This window comes from Bombina bombina, chromosome 4 (genome assembly GCF_027579735.1).
Source record: "Bombina bombina isolate aBomBom1 chromosome 4, aBomBom1.pri, whole genome shotgun sequence".
NCBI classification, from domain to species: Eukaryota; Metazoa; Chordata; class Amphibia; order Anura; family Bombinatoridae; genus Bombina; species Bombina bombina.
Window position 1 is genome coordinate 1,058,825,627 of NC_069502.1, and position 27,923 is coordinate 1,058,853,549.

The following is a 27,923-nucleotide window of genomic DNA, read 5'->3' on the forward strand; positions in this document are numbered from 1 at the left end:
GGTCAAACAGGATGTGTTACCATCTACCAATAAGCCAACAGTTACAGAGTCAAATACATCAACACCGAGATATCCCAGTAGAGCAAACAAGGGATCAAAAAATGGGAAGAGTCAGAGGGGCAGAATATAATAAATCTTTCATGTGTACAGCTTACAAATGAACAGCAGAAAGTTCTGACAAAAGGACTTGGGTTTGCTCCCTCTAATGACTTTGACCTATTTGATGTATTATTGGACTTGAACAAGTTCATGAGGAAAGTGACATTAAAGAAACATTTTTCTGAGATGGTTAATATTAATATTGATAATCCAGATAGTCCTGATTGTCTTGATGTCTGTGTTGGTTCTGGTGCTGAATATTCTATGTTTACAGATATTGAAAAATTGGAATTTAGTGAATTATGTGACCTGACTAATCTAGCGGCCTTAAATAGTGATAACATTAGACATAGTGAAAGCAATCACATTGTCCCTAGGAGTAACATGAAATGTACAAATAAATATTTTTACCCTTTACATTCTAGGGGTGAAAACATTGATCTATTCCATACCATCGTTGAACAAGAATTGATTAAACTCTATGAGTGTTAAAAGAAGAAAGAGAAACATAATAATAATTTATCAAGAACAGAATGGCAGGCACTGCAGTGTCTGCAGAAAAATCAGAGTTTAATCATTACCAATTCTGACAAAGGTGGATCGATCGTTGTTCAAGATAGGGAAACCTATGTAATTGAGGCCCAAACACAACTGAGTGATAGGGATACATATAGGTTACTTACCTTCAACCCCACTACAAAATTTGTAAATGAATTGGATAATATACTTGAAGAAGGATTAAAATTAGGCATTCTCAATGAAAAATTGGCAGATTCACTTTTGGTAAAATTCCCAGTAATATCTACCTTTAAACACTTGCCAAAGATTCATAAAAACGCACTAAAACCGCCAGGTAGGCCCATCATTTCCACAATAGGCACACTAGGTGAGAAATTAGGAGCATGGGTGGATGGGTTTTTACAGCCAATAGTTACCAACATGCCTGGATATTTACGAGACACAAAACAGTTACTCAGGAAGCTTGAAGGCTTCAGATGGTCTGACAACTGCTATTTCTTAACAATAGATGTGGTCTTGTTATATTCTTGCATCCCCCATAGCCAAGGCCTTTTAGCTCTAGAAGAGATTTTGAAATTCTATACTAACTTTGATGCTGTGTTTATCAGTTATCTTATTGATGTGGTCAATTTTCTGCTAACCCATAATTATTTTGTTTTTGAAGGTAACATCTACTTACAGCATAGGGGTACGGCCATGGGGGCGAAATTCGCCCCCTCCTATGCGAACATTTATTTGAGTTATTTTGAACTGTTTAAGATTTTTGGGGATTTGAATGACTATAAAAATAACATCAAATTTTATACTAGATTTATCGATGACGTGTTAATTGTCTGGCATGGGAGTATAACCCAGATGCAAAATTTTGTTAGAACATTGAATGATAATAGTATGAATCTTAAATTTACCTATAGTTGGAATGAGGATAATATCAATTTCTTAGACTTGAAAATCAAGGTAGATAAAAGGGAACAAGTAGTAGTGATGGAAGCTTTTAGAAAAGAAATTGCTGGTAACACCATACTTAGAGCAGAATCAAATCATCCCAAACATCTAAAAAGGGCCATCCCAAAAGGACAATTTATGAGGCTACGCAGGAACTGCAGCAATACTGAAGACTATGATAAACATGCAGGTCTCCTAAAGGATCGCCTCTTAAACAGAGGTTATAATAAGAATCTATTGGAGAATACTAGAGATAGTATAAGATCTATGGATAGGGAAGAATTGCTTCAGGACAAACCAAAAAGTAAAAGCTCAAGTGACAATCTTGTTTTCTCTACTCAGTATAATAACCAATATAACAAAATTTGTAATCTAGTGAAAAGATACCTCCCCATTCTTGAAAAAGAACCCACTTTAAAAGATATATCGAGTAACGGTGTCAAATTTGTTTCAAGAAGAGCTAGGACTTTAGGACAGTATGTAAATAGGAATTTCTCAGAATCTAATAAACCTTATACAATCAGATCAGAGAGTTGGCTAAAAACTAGGAAAGGGACATTTAAATGTGGGACAAGACCTTGTAAAACCTGCAAGTTTGTTAAGCAGGGTGAAATCTTTGTGTCTCACACTACAAAAACTGAATTCAGAATTTACCAACATTTTACCTGCCCAACAGACTATGCAGTCTATTTAATCTCTTGTAAACTTTGTGGGTGCCAATACACAGGGAGAACTATAAGACCCATAAAGGATCGTATGCGTGAACACTTATTATCACTAGAAGCTCTTGAACCTAAGACTCCAGTGGCAAGACATTTTGCACGTCATCGCAATAGTCATCCATACACAAAAGAAGGGCTTGAATATATTTTAACTTTGTTTCAATTTCAAATCATTGACAGGGTACCAAAAAGAATCACAGGGGGAGACAGATTGGCTAAGTTAAACAGAAAATAGGCTTTCTGGATACATAAACTTGAAACAGGCAGCCCAAAAGGGATAAATAAAATTTGGGACTTACAACTGTATACAGGTATATAAGTAAAGGCATAAAGTTATATGCAATTATTTGCTTATTTTCTCTCCCCCCTCCCCTATTAACAATGCAAGAACATTACAATGTTTAATATTAGATTCTTTTTCTTATATGTAGTAACAATAGATCTCTTCGTAGGTGGTTAGTTAAACGTTTTTTGGTCACTAAGACTATTTCAAGTTTGTTGTGACAATAATACTTTCTAAGTCAAGTGTCCAAATTTAAGATTTAGAATTTGTTTTAAAATCTGTCTTCATTTAAGTCACTCTTACCACTTATGGCAATATTGGAATAATTGATACTGTGAGGGCTTTACAAAAGATCAATATATTATATTATATATATATATGTTATGCATAAACTTACTAGCCACTAGATTTGGCGATCACTATTATTATTAGACTTTCTTCTCTATTGTATCACCTGGGATCCATATTATATAGTGCAGATCCACTTATGAAAATAATTCCAATGAAGTTTCAAATTTTCAAATTGTTAAATAGTCATATCCAATTGTTAAATTTATTGGCATATGTATCATATTGTTTCTACCATGCATCTAGAAAAAAGTGTATATTTCATTATATTTTTAAGTATACTGTTTTGGTTCTATTGTGAGATTTTTTTGAATTTGTATATTGTTCCATTTGGCACGCATGATCTAACATACCATATATTGGACACGGATCACTGTTTTCAAAATGAATTAGAGGTGATTAGTAAGTGTCGTGGAAAGGGTTAATAGATCTGCGTGCATAAATGGCCATAGAAGGAATCAGCTGCTATCCCTGATGAAGTGCTGTGTTTAGCAGGAAACGCGTCGGAGAGCAGCTCCTGTGTGCTGGGGTATAACATTTGTTGTATGTGCACTTGAAATAATGATTTTACTGGACCGAATAAAGTTTTTGCATTTTTACTAACTCTCCACTGTGCTGCCTATTATCCTTTCGTATACATTTGGATTTGCTTTTGTGTTGTTATCCAGCGAATGGGAAAACGCTGAAGACGCAAGGATTTGCTCACTTCTCTATGTCCCTGAGGTATAGGTGCTGCACGCAGTGCCTAATCAATGAGCTGAATTCAGGTGTGGAAGGCGTTCTGATCCACATACTGAACAACAGAGGCTTGGCGGTTTGTCTTCCCTCCCTGCAGACGGTAGGACCGGATTGGCTTTAGTGTCTGTATCTACAGAGAGAAGTCCGGTGTGGGAACACATTTACCGATGAATATATCTACAACCAAGGTACTGTTTCTATCTTTTTTACTTAAAGCCTGAAGACTGTTGTTACATCTTATGTACCGTGTGAAGTAATTTCACTTGCTCAGTTGTTTATACGATTTTGTTGTACACATTGGAAACTATTATATCTACTTACAACTGTGAGCAAAGTGTTAAAGTATTGGAGTTACATATCACACACGTTGAAAAATATTGGATCTGTTTCACTACAACACACTTACACACCTCTACCTCAGTGAGTAATATTGAACTGAAACACTGCCAACTTTGCTGTGGTTTGTACTCTATGGAGAATGTATGAAAGTTGAAGTTTTATTTAGGTTTTGTGCTGCCCTAGGCACTTAAAATTTTGCAGCCCCCCAACCCCCCAGGTTTTAATCCTTTTTTAGCCATAATTTTTTTTGCAGGTTCAAACACAGATTTCTTGAAACAATACTTCTCCAAACTTTGAATAAAATATAAATGCAATTATCATATATAAAGAAGATTACAAGTGGAACGCTAATTTATCGCACACGTAAACGGGAAAATTCACCCGTTTACAGCATGCAATAAATAACCAGCCATTACAAAGTGCAATTAGTTCTCCGGCATTAGAATGAGGCTCCCATTGTAGCTTAAAGAAGCACGGTCTTGTGAGCACAAAGCTTCCATGGAATGCGAACGCGAGGTCGCATTCACATTACACCTAACTTGTAATACTGAGTGCAAATATAGGCTCGCATAAGTGATATTTTGTCTGCCACTCGTAATCTGGCCCATAAAGTTTTAATGGTACAACACTAATCAAATATTATTCAGAGTATGCAACAAAGATCATGAACTTGGACCAAAGAGTTAAGCTAATTGACTGTCATGTGCATATCATGTTTGTTGCTGTAGTTTATAAATAAACAGACTCTCACATATTGCACTGATAAAGGGAACTTTACACAAGCCACATTAAAAGACCGATCTTCTCAGTCCCACATTGTAAAGTAGACAAACTATATACATTGAATTCCATAGTACTTAGTAGCCATATCAAAACAAAATTCACAGCAGTTGCAATATTAATTTTATTCTTGCAGCTGAATAATATCAAATTCAATTATAACATATTGATTTTCTCACACTAAAGTGTACCCATATACATGTAATCTATGAAAAGGGATGAAGGGATAATCTCTTTGTTTATAATACAATAAAAGATTTCTGCTACTGCCATATCATTTTAAATACATTACCATTTTTTATAAATTCTAACTGCTAGCACTTCAATACCAGCACTGCTGAAAGTCGCGGTGAGCTGGTTTTACATGCTTGTGCACGATTTCCCCATAGACATCAATGGGGAGAGCCACCTGAAAGAAGGTCTAACACCTGCAAAAAATCAGCGTAAAGCTCCGTAACGCAGCCCCATTGATTCCTATGGGGAAACAAATTTTATTTTTACACCTAACACCCTAACATGAACCCCGAGTCTAAACACCCCTAATCTGTGGCCCCGAAATCGCTGACACCTACATTATACTTATTAACCCCCAATCTGCCGCTCCGGACATCACCGCCACTATAATAGGTCTAACCCTAACCCTAACACCCCCTAACTTAAATATAATTAAAATAAATCTAAATAAAAATTCCTATCATTACCTAAATTATTCATATTTAAAACTAAATATTTACCTGTAAAATAAACCCCTAGATAGCTTCAATATAACTAATAGTTACATTGTAGCTAGCTTAGGGTTTATTTTTATTTTACAGGCATGTTTGTATTTATTTTAACTAGGTAGACTAGTTACTAAATAGTTATTAACTATTTACTAACTACCTAGTAAAAATAAATACAAATGTACCTGTAAATTAAAACCTAACCTGTCTTACACTAACACCTAACATTACACTACAATTAAATAAATTAAATTAATTAAATACAATTACCTAAATTACAAAAAACCCCACTAAATTACACAAAATTAAAAAAGAAATTATCAGATATTTAAACTAATTACACCTAATCTAATAGCTCTATCAAAATAAAAAAAAGCCCCCCGCCAAAATAAAAAAAACCCTAGCCTAAACTAAACTACCAATAGCCCTTAAAAGGGCCTTTTGCGGGGCATTACCCCAAAGAAATCAGCTCTTTTACCTGTAAAAAAATACAAACAACCCCCCAACAGTAAAACCCACCACCCACACAACCAACCCCCCAAATAAAATCCTAACTAAAAAAACCTAACCTCCCCATTGCCCTGAAAAGGGCATTTGTATGGGCATTGCATTTAGCTCTTTTTCAGCCCAAAAGCCCTAATCTAAAAATAAAACCCACCCAAAAAACCCTTAAAAAAACCTAACACTAACCCCCAAAGATCCACTTACAGTTTTGAAGACCGGACATCCATCCTCAACGAAGCCAGGAGAAGTCTTCATCCAAGTGGCAAGAAGTCCTCAACAAATCTGGGAGAAGTCTTCATCCAAGCCAGCAGAAATGGTCCTCCAGACGGGCAGAAGTCTTCATCCAGACGGCATCTTCTATCTTCATCCATCCGGCGCGGAGCAGCTCCATCTTCAAGACATCCGGCGCGGAGCATCCTCTTCTTCCGACGACTAACGACGAATGAAGGTTCCTTTAAATGACGTCATCCAAGATGGCGTCCCTTGAATTCCGATTGGCTGATAGAATTCTATCAGCCAATCGGAATTAAAGGTGAAAAAATCCTATTGGCTGATCTTGCGGGTTAGTGTTAGGTTTTTTGGGTGGGTTTTATTTCTAGATTAGGGCTTTTGGGCTGAAAAAGAGCTAAATGCCCTTTTAAGGGCAATGCCCATACAAATGGGCAATGGGGAGATTAGGTTTTTTTAGTTAGGATTTTATTTAGGGGGTTGGTTGTGTGGGTGGTGGGTTTTACTGTTGGGGGGTTGTTTGTATTTTTTTTTACAGATAAAAAAGCTGATTTCTTTGGGGCAATGCCCCGTAAAAGGCCCTTTTAAGGGCTATTGGTAGTTTAGTTTAGGCTAGGTTTTTTTATTTTGGGAGGGGCTTTTCTATTTTGATAGGGCTATTAGAGTAGGTGTAATTAGTTTAAATATCTGATAATATCTTTTTTTTATTTTGTGTAATTTATTGTTTGTTTGTTTTTATAATTTAGGTAATTGTATTTAATTAATTTAATTTATTTAATTGTAGTGTAATGTTAGGTGTTAGTGTAAGACAGGTTATGTTTTATTTTACAGGTAAATTTGTATTTATTTTAACTAGGTAGTTAGTAAATAATTAATAACTATTTAGTAACTATTCTACCTAGTTCAATTAAATACAAACTTGCCTGTAAAATAAAAATAAACCCTAAGCTAGCTACAATGTAATTATTAGTTATATTGTAGCTAGCTTAGGGTTTATTTTACAGGTAAGTATTTATTTTTAAATAGGAATAATTTAGGTAATGATAGGAATTTTTTTAGATTTATTTTAATTATATTTAAATTAGGGGTTGTTAGGGTTAGACTTAGGTTTAGGGGTTAATAAATTTAGTATAGTGGCGGCGATGTTGGGGGTGGCAGATTAGGGGTTAATAAATGTAGGTAGGTGACGTCGATGTTAGGGGCGGCAGATTAGGGGTTAATAATTTTTAACTAGTGTTTGCGCCTGGGAGTGCGGCGGTTTAGGGGTTAATATGTTTATTATAGTGGCGGCGATGTCCGGAGCGGCAGATTAGGGGTTAATTTTATTTTAGTGTTTGCGATGCGGCAGGTTTAGGGGTTAATATGTAGTTTATGGATGTTAGTGTACTTTTTAGCACTTTAGTTATGAATTTTATGCTACAGCTTTGTAGCATAAAACTCATAACTACTGACTTTTGATTGCGTTACGAATTTTGGCCTCCCAGAAAAAACGTGTAATACCAGCGCTATGGAAGTCCCATTGAAAAAAGACTTTACGCAAATTGTGTAAGTTAATTTGTGTTATGGCCAAAAAATGTGCGGTGCCCCTAAATCTGCAAGACTCGTAATACCAGCGGTAGTGAAAAAGCAGCATTATAACCCATAACGCTGCTTTTTCACTCATAACGCAAAACTCGTAATCTAGCCGTAATGAAGGTAAATTTTGGTTTTAAAAAAGTCTTAATTGTTTGTTTTTTTCCAAGAAATACAAAGCAGCAATAGTTCTTATGTTTGCAAGGCTTAATCAGTATTACTGAAATAGTGGTTGTCATATTTCGACAAAAAGCCACTTTTTAATTTTAAGCCAATACATACAGGAAGAATTAAGCCCTAATATAAAGGTTTGCTATTAGTAGTGCCACAGTTCTGTAATGTGTTTTTTTTTTCCTGTGGGAACAAACTACAAACCCCATAACGCCCTTTAGCCATAATATTTTTTTATCAGGTCCAAACACAGATTACTTGAAACAATACTTTTCCAAACTTTGAATAAAATATAAATGCAATTATCATATATAAAGAAGATTACAAGTGAAACGCTAATTTATCGCACACGTAAACGGGAAAATTCACCCGTTTACAGCATGCAATAAATAACCAGCTATTACAAAGTGCAATTAGTTCTCCGGCATTAGAATGAGACTCCCATTGTAGCTTAAAGAAGCACGGTCTTGTGAGCACAAAGCTTCCATGGAATGCGAACGCAAGGTCGCATTCACATTACACCTAACTTGTAATACTGAGTGCAAATATAGGCTCGCATAAGTGATATTTTGTCTGCCACTCGTAATCTGGCCCATAAAGTTTTAATGGTACAACACTAATCAAATATTATTCAGAGTATGCAACAAAGATCATGAACTTGGACCAAAGAGTTAAGCTAATTGTCTGTCATGTGCATATCATGTTTGTTGCTGTAGTTTATAAATAAATAGACTCTCACATATTGCACTGATAAAGGGAACTTTACACAAGCCACATTAAAAGACCGATCTTCTCAGTCCCACATTGTAAAGTAGACAAACTATATATATTGAATTCCATAGTACTTAGTAGCCATATCAAAACAAAATTCACAGCAGTTGCAATATTAATTTTATTCTTGCAGCTGAATAATATCAAATTCAATTATAACATATTGATTTTCTCACACTAAAGTGTACCCATATACATGTAATCTATGAAAAGGGATGAAGGGATAATCTCTTTGTTTATAATACAATAAAAGATTTCTGCTACTGCCATATCATTTTAAATACATTACCATTTTTTATAAATTCTAACGGCTAGCACTTCAATACCAGCACTGCTGAAAGCCGCGGTGAGCTGGTTTTACATGCTTGTGCATGATTTCCCCATAGACATCAATGGGGAGAGCCGCCTGAAAAAAGGTCTAACACCTGCAAAAAATCAATGTAAAGCTCCGTAACGCAGCCCCATTGATTCCTAAGGGGAAACAAATTTTATTTTTACACCTAACACCCTAACATGAACCCCCGAGTCTAAACACCCCTAATCTGACGCCCGACATCGCCAACATCTACATTATACTTATTAACCCCCAATCTGCCGCTCCGGACATCACCGCCACTATAATAGGTCTAACCCTAACCCTAACACCCCCTAACTTAAATATAATTACAATAAATCTAAATAAAAATTCCTATCATTACCTAAATTATTCCTATTTAAAACTAAATACTTACCTGTAAAATAAACCCTAAGATAGCTTCAATATAACTAATAGTTACATTGTAGCTAGCTTAGGGTTTATTTTTATTTTACAGGCATGTTTGTATTTATTTTAACTAGGTAGACTAGTTACTAAATAGTTATTACTAAATAGTTATTAACTATTTACTAACTACCTAATAAAAATAAATACAAATTTACCTGTAAATTAAAACCTAACCTGTCTTACACTAACACCTAACATTACACTACAATTAAATAAATTAAATTAATTAAATACAATTACCTAAATTACAAAAAAACAAAACACTAAATTACACAAAATAAAAAAAGAAATTCAGATATCAGATATTTAAACTAATTACACCTAATCTAATAGCCCTATCAAAATAAAAAAGCCCCCCCCCGCCAAAATAAAAAAACCCTAGCCTAAACTAAACTACCAATAGCCCTTAAAAGGGCCTTTTGTGGGGCATTACCCCAAAGAAATCAGCTCTTTTACCTGTACAAAAATACAAACAAACCCCCAACAGTAAAACCCACCACCCACACAACCAACCCCCCAAATAAAATCCTAACTAAAAAAACCTAACCTCCCCATTGCCCTGAAAAGGGCATTTGTATGGGCATTGCCCTTAAAAGGGCATTTAGCTCTTTTTCAGCCCAAAAGCCCTAATCTAAAAATAAAACCCACCCAAAAAACCCTTAAAAAAACCTAACACTAACCCCCGAAGATCCACTTACAGTTTTGAAGACCGGACATCCATCCTCAATGAAGCCAGGAGAAGTCTTCATCCAAGCGGCAAGAAGTCCTCAACGAATCTGGGAGAAGTCTTCATCCAAGCCGGCAGAAATGGTCCTTCAGACGGGCAGAAGTCTTCATCCAGACGGCATCTTCTATCTTCATCCATCCGGCGCGGAGCAGCTCCATCTTCAAGACATCCGGCGCGGAGCATCCTCTTCTTCCGACGACTAACGACGAATGAAGGTTCCTTTAAATTACGTCATCCAAGATGGCGTCCCTTGAATTCCGATTGGCTGATAGAATTCTAAAAGGTGAAAAAATCCTATTGGCTGATCTTGGGGGTTAGTGTTAGGTTTTTTTGGGTGGGTTTTATTTCTAGATTAGGGCTTTTGGGCTGAAAAAACGCTAAATGCCCTTTTAAGGGCAATGACCATACAAATGGGCAATGGGGATCTTAGGTTTTTTTAGTTAGGATTTTATTTAGGGGGTTGGTTGTGTGGGTGGTGGGTTTTACTGTTGGGGGGTTGTTTGTATTTTTTTTTTTACAGATAAAAAAGCTGATTTCTTTGGGGCAATGCCTCGCAAAAGGCCCTTTTAAGGGCTATTGGTAGTTTAGTTTAGGCTAGGTTTTTTTTATTTTGGGAGGGTTTTTTTATTTTGATAGGGCTATTAGATTAGGTGTAATTTCTTTTTTTTATTTTGTGTAATTTATTGTTTGTTTGTTTTTTGTAATTTAGGTAATTGTATTTAAATAATTTAATTTATTTAATTGTAGTGTAATGTTAGGTGTTAGTGTAAGACAGGTTATGTTTTATTTTACAGGTAAATTTGTATTTATTTTAACTAGGTAGTTAGTAAATAGTTAATAACTATTTAGTAACTATTCTACCTAGTTCAATTAAATACAAACTTGCCTGTAAAATAAAAATAAACCCTAAGCTAGCTACAATGTAATTATTAGTTATATTGTAGCTAGCTTAGGGTTTATTTTACAGGTAAGTATTTATTTTTAAATAGGAATAATTTAGGTAATGATAGGAATTTTTATTTAGATTTATTTTAATTATATTTAAGTTAGGGGTTGTTAGGGTTAGGGTTAGACTTAGGTTTAGGGGTTAATACATTTAGTATAGTGGCGGCGATATTGGGGGCGGCAGATTAGGGATTAATAAATGTAGGTAGGTGGCGGCGATGTTAGGGGCGGCAGATTAGGGGTTAATAATTTTTAACTAGTGTTTGCGCCTGGGAGTGCGGCGGTTTAGGGGTTAATATGTTTATTATATTGGCGGCGATGTCCGGAGCGGCAGATTAGGGGTTAATTTTATTTTAGTGTTTGTGATGCAGCAGGTTTAGGGGTTAATATGTAGTTTATGGGTGTTAGTGTACTTTTTAGCACTTTAGTTATGAGTTTTATGCTACAGCTTTGTAGCGTAAAACTCATAACTACTGACTTTAGATTGCGTTACGAATCTTGGCCTCCCAGAAAAAGCTTGTAGTACCAGCACTATGGAAGTCCCATTGAAAAGAGACTTTACGCAAATTGTGTAAGTTAATTTGTGTTACGGCCAAAAAAAGTGTGCGATGCCTCTAAACCTGCAAGACCCGTAATACCAGCGGTAGTGAAAAAGCAGCATTATAACCCATAACGCTGCTTTTTCACTCATAACGCAAAACTCATAATCTAGCCGTAATGAAGGTAAATTTTGGTTTAAAAAAACTCTTAATTGTTTGTTTTTTTCCAAGAAATACAAAGCAGCAATAGTTCTTAAGTTTGCAAGGCTTAATCAGTATTACTGAAATAGTGGTTGTCATATTTCGACAAAAAGCCACTTTTTAATTTTAAGCCAATACACAGAGGAAGAATTAAGCCCTAATATAAAGGTTTACTATTAGGAGTGCCACGGTTCTGTAATGTGTTTTTTTCCTGTGGGAACAAACTACAAACCCCATAACGCCCTGTGTGAAAACCAAACTCGGCAGAATCACGCTACAGTGAAAAGGCACTATAGAACATGGAAGGATTGTACTCCTTGTTAATGTTTTAAATTGCAATTTAAATAAAGTATATTTTGAATTTCTTTTCCCATAAAAAAAAAGTTTTAAAAGAATTGCAAGGGCTATTAATACCTACATTTTTGTGTAGAATCAGAGAACTTTTTTCTGATGCCTCTTCTTTTTTTTGTATTTTTTTTTTACACCTTCCAAAGATATTTGCAATCATTAGACAACATTTATTCTTTAGTCTGCAAAACAGTGAAGTGTGATTCATCCCTCCAGAGAACGTTTGCACTGCTCCAGAGTCCAGTGGCAGCGTGCTTTAAACCCCTCCAGCTAATGCTTGGCATTGCACATTTTGATGTATGCCTTGTGTACAGCTGCTCAGCATGAAAGCTCTCAATGCACACTCCTTGTGCTGATATTGCTTCCAGAGGCAGTTTGGAACTCAGCAGTTAGTAAAGCAACAAATGATAACCAATTTTTACATTCTACACACTTCAGCACTCAGTTGCCCTGCTTTGTGAGTTTGTGTGGTCTACCAGTCCGTGGCTGGGTTGTTGTTGCTCCTAGACACTTCCACTTCACAATAATAGCACTTGCATTTGACCAGGGCAGTTATAGTAGGACAGAAATTTCAAAAACTAACTTGTGGCAAAGGTGGCATTTTTTGATAGTGCCACATTTAAAGTCAACCCATTCTATTGCCAATGCTTGTCTACAGAGATTTCATGGCTATGTGCTGGAATTTATGCACCAGCTAGTAATGGGTATGGTTGACACTGCTGTATTCAATATTTAGTAGAGGTGTCCACATACTTTTAGCCATATAGTGTGTATAATGAAATTATGAATTCATGATGATGATAGAGATGAAATAAAGTATTTTCATATAACTCTTCCCTATAAACAACTACACCTTTCTGCTAGGTCTATGGTCTTCTGCAGAATATATATGCTGTATATATAAACTGTATATTATTTTTAAAAATGGTATAAGCATATTTATTTTGTTGTGTCTATCATCAGTGTATTGCTCAATATTATATTCTGGAAAACAACTGCAGAACACCCTTCTAGCCATCATTATATAGACAGTTCACAGAGATCACTGCATGCTTAATCTGAATACAAACATATTATTTGCTTTATTGGTGCAGGGAAAGGTCACAGTTTCAAGCCCAAAGCGTATTTTTCAAGCTGTGCCAATAAAGAAGATGATATGTTTGCATTCTGGTTAAGAGTACTGTATGCAGATATTTTTGCTGCTATTATATCAAATTTTTGTTAGGAATAAATATGTGCAGCTTGCCTGAAAAGAGATATAAAGTATCTAAAATTGACATCATATCTAAGATGTGAAAGATCCAGTATGCCTTATGTCTCCTCTGTTAAGGTTAAGATGTTTTGCATAGTGTCCATTTAGAAAGTTACAGAGAATTACAATTATATTTGATCTACCCTTTCTTGCATAAGTAACACAAGCTATGAACGTTCAATTTCATATTCAAGAGCCTATACAGTCTTCTTCAACTAAGGCTGATTAGCATTAGTATTTATTGTTGAAACTTTGTAAAAAGTTACAAAAAAGATAAGCTCTGTTATAAAATACAGATATGTATCACAAAATACACTATATTTGAAGATTTTTATGTCATTTAACAGTTATTAGACTGATATATACTATATATATACACACACACCTTTGATGAACAGACCTGCCTGATAATTTCAAGAACAATGTCTATCCTTTTATGAAAACAGACCAACAATTAATGATAACATCAGTAAAGTTAGAAAGTCCAGCTGGAACCCACCAAGGTAGAATGGATAGTTATGTTGCTAACAAAATTTGAAGTGCATCAAATAAATAGTAATAATAAGCCAGAAAAAGATATTGTCCCTCTTTACATGTCAATTTCCCACATTTACACCAAGGTTCCCAAGTTGGTTCTAATTATGGAAGATTCCTGTTTCTATGGTACATTCTTCCAAATAGTCTTCCCATCTTTTTACAAAACAATTATGACAATTGGTTTCAAGGACTTCCTACTAGTTTACTTAAGAACATCAAAGCTTTTCAAATTGTGGAGGTTGATGAAAATATAGTTCTTTATATGTTGAGGTATTGAATAGGTGATGCAACTGGGCAAACATTGGCCACTTGCAAACTCATCAAACACACCAAACTCATCAAACTCACCACACTCATCAAACTCACCAAACACACCAAACTCATCAAACTCATCAAACACACCAAACTCATCAAACACACCAAACTCATCAAACCATGTCTTCATTGACTTCATTTTATGCACAGGGGCACATTCATGCATGAACATGAAATGGCCTTCCCCAAACTGTTGAACAAAGGACTCTAATTGCTAAGCAGCGATTGCTGCTTCAGAGGCCCATTGTTTCATGCTCACCTGAAATTATAGTTAAAAGGACATGAAACCCAAATTTTTTCTTTCATGATTCAGATAGAGAATACAATTTTAAACAACTTTCTAATTTACTTCTATTATCTAATATGTTTCATTCTCTTGGTATTATTTGTTGAAGGAGCAGCAATGCACTAATGGTTTGTAACTGAACACATTGGTGGTGAGTCAGTCACAATCAATATGTCTATGCAGCCGCCAATCAACAGCTAGAACCTAGGTTCTCTGCTGCTTCTGAGCTTCCCTAGATAAACCTTTCAGCAAAGGATAACAAGAGAAGGAAGCAAATTAAATGATAGAAGTAAATTGGAAAGTTGTTTAAAATTGTATTCTCTATCTGAACCATTTTGGGTTTCATGTCCCTTTAAGTAGCATTGGTCTTAAGAACACTGCTCCTTAACCTGTTTGCCACCTAAAAGTTGACGGATTGAAATCATTCTAATCAGAATGATTGACAGCCCCTACTAGCGGCCGGTTGGCTGCCAGCGAGCAGGGGTGGCATTGCACAAGCATTACTTGTGTGAAATGCTTGTGCAGTGTTAAATGCGGATGGCGTATTTGGCGGACATGATGTCCCTCTGAGACATAGTAAATAAAGTCTCGGGTTGACTAAAATGTATTTGTATCCTTTAGCATTCCAACTTGGAAGTTTCTAAATTATGTTATTTTTCTTATCACCTATAATTATGGGTTTCTAATCTATCTGATAATATTTTGTAGTAAAACTGCTCTAAAATAATTACAAAGGTCAAGTGCAATGGTTTTTAGAAGGGTTGTATAGTTCTCTATAGTTTACTTTATTTGTGGAACTGTCTCTAAAAAATGTTATATCTGATTTATCGTGCTGGTCCCACTCAGTAGAATATATATAACATTAGCTTTTTATTTACAGATAATGTAACTAAGGGTGTTTCTGTCTTCTCACTATAAACAATATTTATGAGCTTAGAAAAATAAATATGCTGTATTTTTTTCATGCAAAATGATCAATTTAACTACTTTCTTTTTTTCTAACTATAAACATTTATCTCATCAGTTTTTGTAGTCCATGCAAAGAAAAAAAATAACTAAAAAGGGCAACATTTATACTAAAGGGACAGTCAACGTCAGAATTTTTTTTCTTTAAAAGAAAAATAATCCCTTTATTTCCCATTCCCCAGTTTTACATAACCAACACTGTTATACAGGGAGTGCAGAATTATTAGGCAAGTTGTATTTTTGAGGATTAATTTTATTATTGAACAACAACCATGTTCTCAATGAACCCAAAAAACTCATTAATATCAAAGCTGAATATTTTTGGAAGTAGTTTTTAGTTTGTTTTTAGTTTTAGCTATTTTAGGGGGATATCTGTGTGTGCAGGTGACTATTACTGTGCATAATTATTAGGCAACTTAACAAAAAACAAATATATACCCATTTCAATTATTTATTTTTACCAGTGAAATCAATATAACATCTCAACATTCACAAATATACATTTCTGACATTCAAAAACAAAACAAAAACAAATCAGTGACCAATATAGCCACCTTTCTTTGCAAGGACACTCAAAAGCCTGCCATCCATGGATTCTGTCAGTGTTTTGATCTGTTCACCATCAACATTGCGTGCAGCAGCAACCACAGCCTCCCAGACACTGTTCAGAGAGGTGTACTGTTTCCCCTCCTTGTAAATCTCACATTTGATGATGGACCACAGGTTCTCAATGGGGTTCAGATCAGGTGAACAAGGAGGCCATGTCATTAGATTTTCTTCTTTTATACCCTTTCTTGCCAGCCACGCTGTGGAGTACTTGGACGCGTGTGATGGAGCATTGTCCTGCATGAAAATCATGTTTTTCTTAAAGGATGCAGACTTCTTCCTGTACCACTGCTTGAAGGTGTCTTCCAGAAACTGGCAGTAGGACTGGGAGTTGAGCTTGATTCCATCCTCAACCCGAAAAGGCCCCACAAGCTCATCTTTGATGATACCAGCCCAAACCAGTACTCCACCTCCACCTTGCTGGTGTCTGAGTCGTACTGGAGCTCTCTGCCCTTTACCAATCCAGCCACGGGCCCATCCATCTGGCCCATCAAGACTCACTCTCATTTCATCAGTCCATAAAACCTTAGAAAAATCAGTCTTTCTTGATATTTCTTGGCCCAGTCTTGACGTTTCAGCTTGTGTGTCTTGTTCAGTGGCGGTCGTCTTTCAGCCTTTCTTACCTTGGCCATGTCTCTGAGTATTGCACACCTTGTGCTTTTGGGCACTCCAGTGATGTTGCAGCTCTGAAACTGGTGGCAAGTGGCATCTTGGCAGCTGCACGCTTGACTTTTCTCAGTTCATGGGCAGTTATTTTGCTCCTTGGTTTTTCCACACGCTTCTTGCGACCCTGTTGACTATTTTGAATGAAACGCTTGATTGTTTGATGATCACGCTTCAAAAGCTTTGCAATTTTAAGAGTGCTGCATCCCTCTGCAAGATATCTCACTATTTTTGACTTTTCTGAGCCTGTCAAGTCCTTCTTTTGACCCATTTTGCCAAAGGAAAGGAAGTTGCCTAATAATTATAGACACCTGATATAGGGTGTTGATGTCATTAGACCACACCCCTTCTCATTACAGAGATGCACATCACCTAATATGCTTAATTGGTAGTAGGCTTTCGAGCCTATACAGCTTGGAGTAAGACAACATGCATAAAGAGGATGATGTGGTCAAAATACTAATTTGCCTAATAATTCTGCACTCCCTGTAGAAAAACACTTTTTACCTCTGTGATTACCTTGTATCTAAACCTCTGCAAACTGCCCCCTTATTTCACTTCTTTTGACAGACTTGCATTTTAGCCAATCGGTCACTTCAAGTGCATGAGCTCAATGTTATCTATATGAAACACATGAACTAATGCCCTCTAGTGGTCAAAATGCATTCAGATTAGAGGCAGTCTTCAAGGTCTAAGACATTAGCATATGAACCTCCTAGAATTAGCTTTCAACTAAGAATACCAAGAGAACAAAGCAAAATTGATAATAAAAGTAAATTGGAAAGTTGTTTAAAATTACATTCCCTATTTAAATCATGAACGGTTTTTTTGGACTTGGACAATTCCTCTTTTTGTCAGAGCTTGACATATAAATTCTTGTAAAAAAATGTTCAGAAGACAGAAAATATAATATATAATAGAAAAAAAGTTAACTGTAGATCTGTATGTTCTAATCAAAATACTTTGACAATGATGTGCTCAGGAACATGTAAATGCAGATGAAAACTAATTAAAATTCTCCCCATAAAATCTAGTGTTAATTTGTTTTATTGAAGAGAAAGGTAGCAATATAATATAGGACACAATACTAATTAATTTGTTGTTCATTACAATACCATTAGTCATGATGAAGTAATGAGGCAAAAATGTTGATGCAGTATTTCCTTTCAAAGGATTTTCATGGTACGTAAGCAACTAATTAATGCATTTGTAAATTGCCACTTGTTATAATGAATTATACTTTTGCACTGTTATTCTATTGCACCACTTATTAGGTGATCTGGTTTGACCTTTTCAACGTTCTTTTAACTGTGCCCTCTACTTGCATTGGTAAAACATGGCAGGAGCATGTTAAAATCATTCCTTTCCTTCTATGTGCATTTGAATTGCACCTGTCTACCAATAAACTGGTCTTGTGTTCTAGTGTTGCATTAAAATAATAGCAATATATTTTTTATTTTTTTTAAAAAATGTGTTAATTACACGATATACATTTAAAGTGACATTAAAAGTACATTAAAGGTTGTTTTTTTTATTTATCCCTCACCAATTATTTAGTGCACTGCAAAAGATCTACATGTAAAATAAACATTTTATAAGCATAGAAAACTTTTATTCCATCTTAATATGAGGAGAGTCCACGGCTTCATTCCTTACTTGTGGGAATACAGATCCTAGCCACCAGGAGCAGGCGAAGACACCCCAGCCAAAGGCTTAAATACCTCCCCCACTCCCCTCATCCCCCAGTCATTCTTTGCCTTTCGTCACAGGAGGATGGCAGAGAAATGTCGGAAGATTCGGAGTAGTCTCTTATGGAGGGTAGTACTCTTCACTATGGGACTGGAGTTTTAAGTAGTCTTGTCAGCCTCTCAGTGAGAGCATTGACGAATGTTAGGGTCTGGAGATGCAGGGAGATTCTTTCTGCTAAACCATCCAGACTCATATTAACAACTCCTAAGCAGTCACGTTGACACGTTTCACTGCCTGCTTCTATCACTCAAGTCCATGTCAAGTGCAATGCTACAAGACTGTTAACCCCTTAATGACCGAGGACGTGCAGGGTACGTCCTCAGAAAAAAGGCAGTTAACGCCTGAGGACGTACCCTGCACGTCCTCGGTGTGGAAAGCAGCTGGAAGCGATCCTGCTCGCTTCCAGCTGCTTTCCGGTTATTGCAGTGATGCCTCGATATGGAGTCATCCTGCAATAACCTTAGATGGCCATCCGATGCAGAGAGAGCCACTCTGTGGCCCTCTCTGCACCGGACATCGATGGCCGGTATCGTTGGTGGGTGGGAGCCGGTGTGGGAGGTGGGTGGCGGCCATCGATGGCCCTGGTCATGTGGAGGGGGGCGGGACCGTGGGCGTGGAAGTCCGGGCGCGCGCCGGGGCAGGGACCGGGTGGGGACCACTGCACTACAGAAAAAAATGTGTCCCAAAATAAAAGTGGGACCAATAATTTAAAAAAAAAAACCCCTTATTCGTTATTTAGGTGGTGGGGGTTGATCTATGGGGGGGGGGGGGGGGGAAATAACACAACAGAAAAAAAAAAAAAAAAAATAAACATTTAATTGTGCAAACTGGGTACTGGCAGACAGCTGCCAGTACCCAAGATGGCCCCCAATAAGGCAGAGGGGGAGGCTTAGAGAGCTGTTTTGGGGGATCAGGGAGGTTGGGGGCTAAGGGGGGATCCTAAACACAGCATATGTAAATATGCTTTTTTTTTTTTCTTTAAAAAAAAAAAAAAATCTTTTATTTTAGTACTGGCAGACTTTCTGCCAGTACTTAAGATGGCGGGGACAATAGTGGGGTGGGGGAGGGAAGGGAGCTGTTTGGGAGGGATCATGGGGTGGGATGTGTCAGGTGGGAGGCTGAACTCTACACTAAAGCTAAAATTAACCCTGCAAGCTCCCTACACACTACCTAATTAACCCCTTCACTGCTAGCCATAATACACGTGTGATGCGCAGCAGCATTTAGCGACTTTCTAATTACCAAAAAGCAACGCCAAAGTCATATATGTCTGCTATTTCTGAACAAAGGGCATCCCAGAGAAGCATTTACAATCATTTGTGCCATAATTGCACAAGCTGTTTGTAAATAATTTCAGTGAGAAACCTAAAATTGTGAAAAAAATAACGTTTTTTTTAATTTGATCGCATTTGGCGGTGAAATGGTGGCATGAAATATACCAAAATGGGCCTAGATCAATACTTGGGGTTGTCTACTACACTACACTAAAGCTAAAATTAACCCTAGAAGCTCCATACATGCTCCCTAATTAACCCCTTCACTGCTGGGCATAATACACGTATTTTGCGCAGGGGCATTTAGCAGCCTTCTAATTACCAAAAAGCAAAGCCAAAGCCATATATGTCTGCTATTTCTGAACAAAGGGGATCCCAGAGAAGCATTTACAACCATTTATGCTATAATTGCACAAGTTGTTTGTAAATAATTTCAGTGAGAAACCTAAAGTTTGTGAAAATATTTGTGAAAAAGTGAACAATTTTTTTTATTTGATCGCATTTGGCGGTGAAATGGTGGCATGAAATATACCAAAATGGGCCTAGATCAATACTTTGGGATGTCTTCTAAAAAAAAATATATACATGTCAATGGATATTCAGGGATTCCTGAAAGATATTAGTGTTCCAATGTAACTAGCGCTAATTTTGAAAAAAAGTGGTTTGGAAATAGCAAAGTGCTACTTGTATTTATGGCCCTATAACTTGCAAAAAAAGCAAAGAACATGTAAACATTGGGTATTTCTAAACTCAGGACAAAATTTAGAAACTATTTAGCATGGGTGTTTTTTGGTGGTTGTAGATGTGTAACAGATTTTGGGGGTCAAAGTTAGAAAAAATGTGTTTTTTCCATTTTTTCCTCATATTTTATAATGTTTTTTATAGTAAATTATAAGATATGATGAAAATTATGGTATCTTTTGAAAGTCAATTTAATGGCGAGAAAAACGGTATATAATATGTGTGGGTACAGTAAATGAGTAAGAGGAAAATTACAGCTAAACACAAACACCGCAACAATGTAAAAATAGCCTTGGTCCCAAACGGACAGAAAATGGAAAAGTGCTGCGGTCATTAAGGGGTTAAACTTGTGAGGCTGTGTGTCTGTTCCACGGCAACGATTACAGTAAGATCATTTCATTTTATATTATATGATAACGTAAGAAGACAGGGTCACAGTGTGACTCCTTTATCTGTATGGAATCAAGTGTTAATATCTCCAGAAGGGGATTATTGAACAGGGAGGGTTTATACATGATTTGCTTTATTATGTTCTATGCTGTGACATGTGTGAGATGAGGCTCTGGCAGATGTGAGAACATTCAGGTTTTTTACTTTCATTTTGGATAAACTGCGCAGTCTGTCAGTTTGACGCATTTTCTTCCTGAAGCAGGGGCGGTCCTGCATAGCCCTCCATGTGTGACCTCCTTAACTTTCTCTTTCCTGTGTGGTTTCTCTGTGTGGCCTGGGTCATAGGAGGTGGTGAGTGCCCCGGCCATTGGGAGTATAAAGGTGCCATTTAATTTTAAATATAGTCCATTTTAAAAGCGCAAGCTATGGAGGACTCTGATGCGTTAGAGGGTACTCCCTCTTTACCCAGATCTAATACCTGTTTTTATTGTGTGGAGGCTACGGTATACCCGCCTGCTCAACTATGTTCCACATGCCTTGATAAAGTAGTTAAATCTAAAAAGACTAAGATGTTTAGTATAACTGAGCCGTCCAACTATAGGGATTCTCCGTCCCGCGAGGTGCGTTCCCTGCAATCATCTCTGATTACACATGCAGCTCCCCATAGCACAACTAATCCTCCTTCGGGAGGGGCCCTCTTACCGCCAGACTTTTCTGAACACTTGCAAACGGAAGTGTCTGCCGCCTTTAGTGCTTTACCTCGCCCTGCTAAGCGCAAGCGAAAGGTTAAATACTGCTATCCTTCCCAGGGGTTATCTAACAACTTGATGGATTTATCTGATACTAGATTATCCACTGATGAAGACGCCTCTGATACTTCAGAGGAGGCTCTTTCTGGGTTGGAATCGGCTGCCTCTAAGCCTCCGGCTGTGGAGGAACCAGACTTTAGATTTAGGATAGAGCACTTACACTTTCTGTTAAAGGAAGTGTTGGCTACGTTAGAGGTTCCGGAACCCAAGTTACCCGAGGAACCTTCTGAGGACATGGTGGTGCCACAAACTTTCCCGGTTCCTGTTAAGATGGCAAATATTATTAAGAATTAATGGGCAAGACTCAGATCCTCCATTTTCCCCTTCTTCTTTTAAGAAATGGTTCCCGGTTCCTGACTCTCAATTAGAGTTGTGGGGGTCTGTCCATAAGGTGGATGGAGCTATCTCCACACTTTCTAAGCGCTCCACTATCCCGCTTGAGGATAGTTCATCATTTAAGGGACCCATGGATAAGAAGCTAGAAACTCTGTTGAAAAAGATGTTTCAGCACACAGGGTTTTTATTTCAGCCTGCAGTGGCGGTTACTGCGGTGGCTGGAGCCCCTACCTATTGGTGTGACTCTCTATTGGAGATGATCGAGTTGGAAACTCCCCTTGATGAGATCCAGGAAAGAATTGAGGCCTTAAGGGTAGCTAATTTGTTTATTTACAATGCAAACATGCAGATTATTCGCTTGAATGCCAAGACATCAGGCTTTTCTGTTCTGGCCCATAGGGCTCTGTGGCTGAAGTCCTGGTCTGCTGACATCACTTCACAATCTAGATTGCTTTCCCTTCCATTTAAGGGGAAGGTTCTTTTTTGGTCCAGGACTGGACCCTATAATATCCACCGTCACTGGAGGCAAGGGTTTTTTACCTCAGGATAAGAAGAACAAACCTAAAGGACAGGGTCCTAATTTTCATCCCTTTCGTTCAGATAAATCCCAATGACAGCAGCCTTCCACAAAGCCAGACCAGTCCAAGGGAACTTGGAAACCATCTCAATCTTGGAATAAATCCAAGCAGAACAAGAAGCCTGCAGAGACAAAATTGGCATAAGGGGGCGGCCCCTGATGCGTCACCGGATTGTGTTGGGTGCAAACTATCTCTCTTTGTGGAGGCTTAGCTAGAAGACATGCAAGACCCTTGGGTTTTGGAGGTCATTGCTCAGGGTTACAAGATAGGTTTCAAATCTCATCCGTCCAGGGACAGATTCCTCTTATCAAAGCTGTCTTCAAGACAAGAGAAACAAGATGCTCTTCTAGGATGCGTGAGGGATCTCTCCTCCCTAGGAGTGATTGTGTTCCCAGTACCAGAGTGGAATTCCTGGGCACTATAATAGACTCCATATCCATGAAGATATTCCTTACAGACCAGAGACATTGCAAGATTACTTCCAATTGTCTTTCCCTCCAGACCTCCTTCAGACCATCTGTGTCCAGGTATATGGAGGTAGTTGGCTTCATAGTGTCCAGCATAGATGTCATTCCATTCGCCAGGTTCCATCTCAGACCTCTTCAGTTGTGCATGCTGAGGCAATGGAATGGTGATCAGTCGGATCTATCCCAACAGATTTCTCTGGACAACCGGTCAAGATAATCACTCTCTTGTTGGCTCTGTCCAGATTGCCTGTCCCAAAGGATGTTCTTCTTGATACCATCCTGGGAGATTGTGACTACAGACGCAAGTCTATCAGGATCGGGAGCTGTTTGGGGTGCCAGGATGGCACAGGGTTGGTGGACTCAAGAGGAATCACTTCTCCCGATCAACATTTTTGAACTTGGAGCGAACTTCAAAGCTCTGAAGGCTTGGCCTTGTCTGGGTTTGGCCCATTTTATCAGATTCCAATCAGACAACATTACCTCGGTGGCTTACATCAACCATTAGGGGGGAACAAGAAGCTCCCTAGCCATGATGGAAGTATCTCGGATTATGGAATGGGCAGAGGCCCACAGCTGCTCACTGTCAGTGATCCACATTCTGGGTGTGGACAACTGGGAAGCAGACTTTCTCAGCAGACAATCGCTTCACCCGGGGGAATGGTCTCTCCATCCCGAGGTGTTTGTGGAGATTTGCAACAGATGGGGGATGCCGGAAATCTCATGGCAAGCTACCCAGATACGAGGTCCAGGGAACTTCAGGCAGAACTGATAGATGCCTTAGCAGTGCCCTGGGGGTTCAAGCTAGTTTACATTTTTCCTCCGTTACCACTCCTACCTCGGGTAGTGGCCCACATCAAGCAGGAGCAAGCTTTGAAAATTCTAATTGCTCTATTGTGGCCTTGAAGGATGTGGTTTGCGGACCTGGTGGGGATATCATTGTCTTCTCCATGGAGGTTACCTTGTCGCAGGGATCTGCTGGAACAGGGTCCCTTTGTTCATCAAAATCTGGATTCTCTGAGGCTGACTGTGTGGAACGCCTAGTCGTAGCCAAGAGAGGTTTTTCTGAGAGAGTGATTGATACTCTCATTCAAGCTAGAAAGCCTGTCACCCATTGCATCTATCATAACGTGTGGAGGACCTACTTATTCTGGCGTGAAGAACATGGATTCCCATGGCATAAGGTCAAGGTATCCAGGATTCTTTCTTTTCTCCAGGAAGGCTTGGAGAAGGGACTTGCTGCTAGTTCCTTAAAAAGACAGATTTCTGCGCTATCTGTGTTATTACACAAGAGGCTCACTGACCTCCCTGATATTCAGTCTTTTGTTCAAGCTCTGTCCAGAATCAGACCTGTGTTTAGACATTCTGCTCCTCCTTGGAGTTTAAACTTGGTTCTTAAAGTTTTGCAGAGGGCTCTGTTTAAGCCCATGCATTCGATTGACATAAAGTTACTGTCTTGGAAGGTTCTTTTTCTTATGGCTATTGCTTCGGCACACAGAGTCTCTGAGATGGCAGCCTTGCAATGTGAGCCTCCTTACCTAGTTTTTCATACTGATAAGGCTGTTCTTCGCACTGGGTTGGGATTCCTCCCTAAGGTGGTGTCTGATTGCAACATCAATCAGGAGATCGTGGTTCCTTCCTTGTGTCCTAATCCCTCTTCGAAGGAACAATTACTTCATAATTTGGATGTGGTTCGAGCTTTGAAATTCTATCTTCAAGCTACGAAGGAATTTAGACAGACTCTGCATTGTTTGTTGTCAATTCAGGGAAGCACAGAGGGCAATAGACTTCTGCCACTGCCCTATCCTTTTGGTTGAGGAGCATTATCCGCTTAGCATATGAAACAGCGGGACATAAGCCTCCTCAGAGAATTACGGCTCATTCAACTAGACCTGTGGCTTCTTCTTGGGCCTTCAAAAATAAGGCCTCTATGAAGCAGATTTGTAGGGCAGCTACCTGGTCCTCCTTACATACTTCTTCAACGTTTTACAAATTTGACGTGTTTGCTTCGCCTCAAGCAGCTTTTGGGAGAAAGGTTTTGCAGGCTTTCCCTCAGAATAGGGTCTGCCTCTCTTTTTACCCTCCCGTTTTTCATTCAGTGTACTCTAGAGCTTGGGTATATGTTTCCCACAAGTAAGGAATGAAGTTGTGGACTCTCCTCATATTAAGATGGAAAACATAAATTATGCATACCTGATAATTTCATTTCCATCTGTATAAGAAGAGTCCACGGCCCCTGCTTGTTTTTCTCAGTTGGGCGGAACAAAACTTTTTTTTGTTCTTCTGGCACCATTTATACCCTATTTCTCCTACTGTTCCTTGTTCCCTCGGCAGAATGACTGAGGGATGAGGGAAGTGGGGGAGGTATTTAAGCTTTTGGCTGGGGTGTCTTTGCCTCCTCCTTGTGGCCAGGTTCTGTATTCCCACAAGTAAGGAATGAAGCCGTGGACTCTCCTCATACAGATGGAAATGAAATTATAAGGTAAGCATAATTTATGTTTTTTTGTTTAGTTTTTTAAATGTGCATTTTTTTGCAAGCCCAGGACAAACCCATTTAAAACGCTCTTGAATGCTGTTTTTCTCGCATTCTTTGCTGTGGCCAATTAAAGACAGATATATAGGAAATTGTGTGCATATCAACCAATTGTTGTGCAGCATTAGGTGGATCAGGGTTCTGCATTTCTTGAACTACATTGCAGCCTTTCTGGGGAGTGGAAACATTTACAATAGGTAAAATAAATACTCAAAGTACATAGCAAAGATTTTAAAATCATGCAATCTTAAAGGGACTCTAACCCCTTAAAGACGAGCAACGTACCCTGTATATGGCTGGTCTTTCTATGGGGGGGGTGATATTTAATATTGCAGTTTTGCTGCCAGTGGCTAGAGTGCTATTTTAACAAGCTTGCAGGAGAGAGGGAGGGTCTAATAGCGCAGTATCCCTGTTGGAGGAATCTGAAAAATTAACAAACACTTCCCCCAATAATAATTGGCATATGATTCTTCATCTAAAATCACATTTCTCTTGTAAGGTGTATCCAGTCCACAGATCATCCATTACTTGTGGGATATTCTCCTTCCCAACGGGAAGTTGCAAGAGGATCACCCACAGCAGAGCTGCTATATAGCTCCTCCCGTAACTGCCATATCCAGTCATTCTCTTGCAACTCTCAACAAGCATGGAGGTAGTAAGAGGAAAGTGGTGAAATGTAGCTGTTATCTTGCTTCAATCAAAAGTTTGTTATTTTTAAATGGTACCGGAGTTGTACTATTTTGTCCCAGACAGAACATTAGAAGAATCTGCCTGTGATTTCTATGATCTTAGCAGGTTGTAACTAAGATCCATTGCTGTTCTCACACATGACTGAAGAGAGAGGTAAAAACTTCAGCGGGGGAATGGCGAACAATCGTTTGTTGGGGAAGGTAGGCCCACAGCAAGGCTTATGGTAGTTGGTGTGACTGTTAAAAAACGTCTATATCGTTTTTTTTATCCGTTTTTTGAACTAAGGGGTTAATCATCCATCATCCGGTGCAATGCTCTGTTAGCTTATTATACACACTGTAAAAATTTTGTTTGATTTACTGCCTTTTTTCACTGTTTTTCAAATTCTCACAAAATTTGTTTCTCTTAAAGGCACAGTACCATTTTTATTTTTTGCTTGTTAACTTGATTTAAAGTGTTTTCCAAGCTTGCTGGTCTCTTTGCTAGTCTGAACAAACATGTCTGACATAGAGGAAACTCCTTGTTCATTATGTTTAAAAGCCATGGTGGAACCCCCTTTTAGAATGTGTACCAAATGTACTGATTTCACTTTAAGCAGTAAAGATCGTATTATGTCTTTAAAAAATTTATCACCAGAGGAATCTGAAGAGGGGGAAGTTATGCCGACTAACTCTCCCCACGTGTCAGATCCTTTGACTCCCGCTCAAGGGACTCACGCTCAAATGGCGCCAAGTACATCTAGGGCGCCCATAGCGTTTACTTTACAAGACATGGCGGCAGTCATGGATAATACACTGTCAGCGTTATTAGCCAGACTACCTGAATTTAGAGGAAAGCGAGATAGCTCTGGAGTTAGACGAAATACAGAGCATACTGATGCTTTAAGAGCTATGTCTGATACTGCCTCACAATATGCAGAAGCTGAAGAGGAGAGCTTCTTTCTGTGAGTAATGTTTCTGACTCAGGGAAGATGATGCAACCTGATTCTGATATTTCTACATTTAAATTTAAGCTTGAACACCTCCGCGTGTTACTCAGGGAGGTTTTAGCTGCTCTGAATGACTGTGATACAATTGCAGTGCCAAATTGTGTAGACTGGATAAATACTATGCAGTGCCGGTGTGCACTGATGTTTTTCCAATACCTAAAGGGTTTACAGAAATTATTACTAAGGATTGGGATAGACCAGGTGTGCCGTTCTTTCCCCCTCCTATTTTTAGAAAATGTTTCCTATAGACGCCACCACACGGGACTTATGGCAGACAGTTCCTAAGGTGGAGGGAGCAGTTTCTACTTTAGCAAAGTGTACTACTATCCCTGTGGAGGACAGTTGTGCTTTCTTAGATCCAATGGATAAAAAGTTAGAAGGTTACCTTAAGAAAATGTTTATTCAACAAGGTTTTATCCTACAGCCCCTTGCATGCATTGCTCCTGTCACTGCTGCTGCGGCGTTCTGGTTTGAGTCTCTGG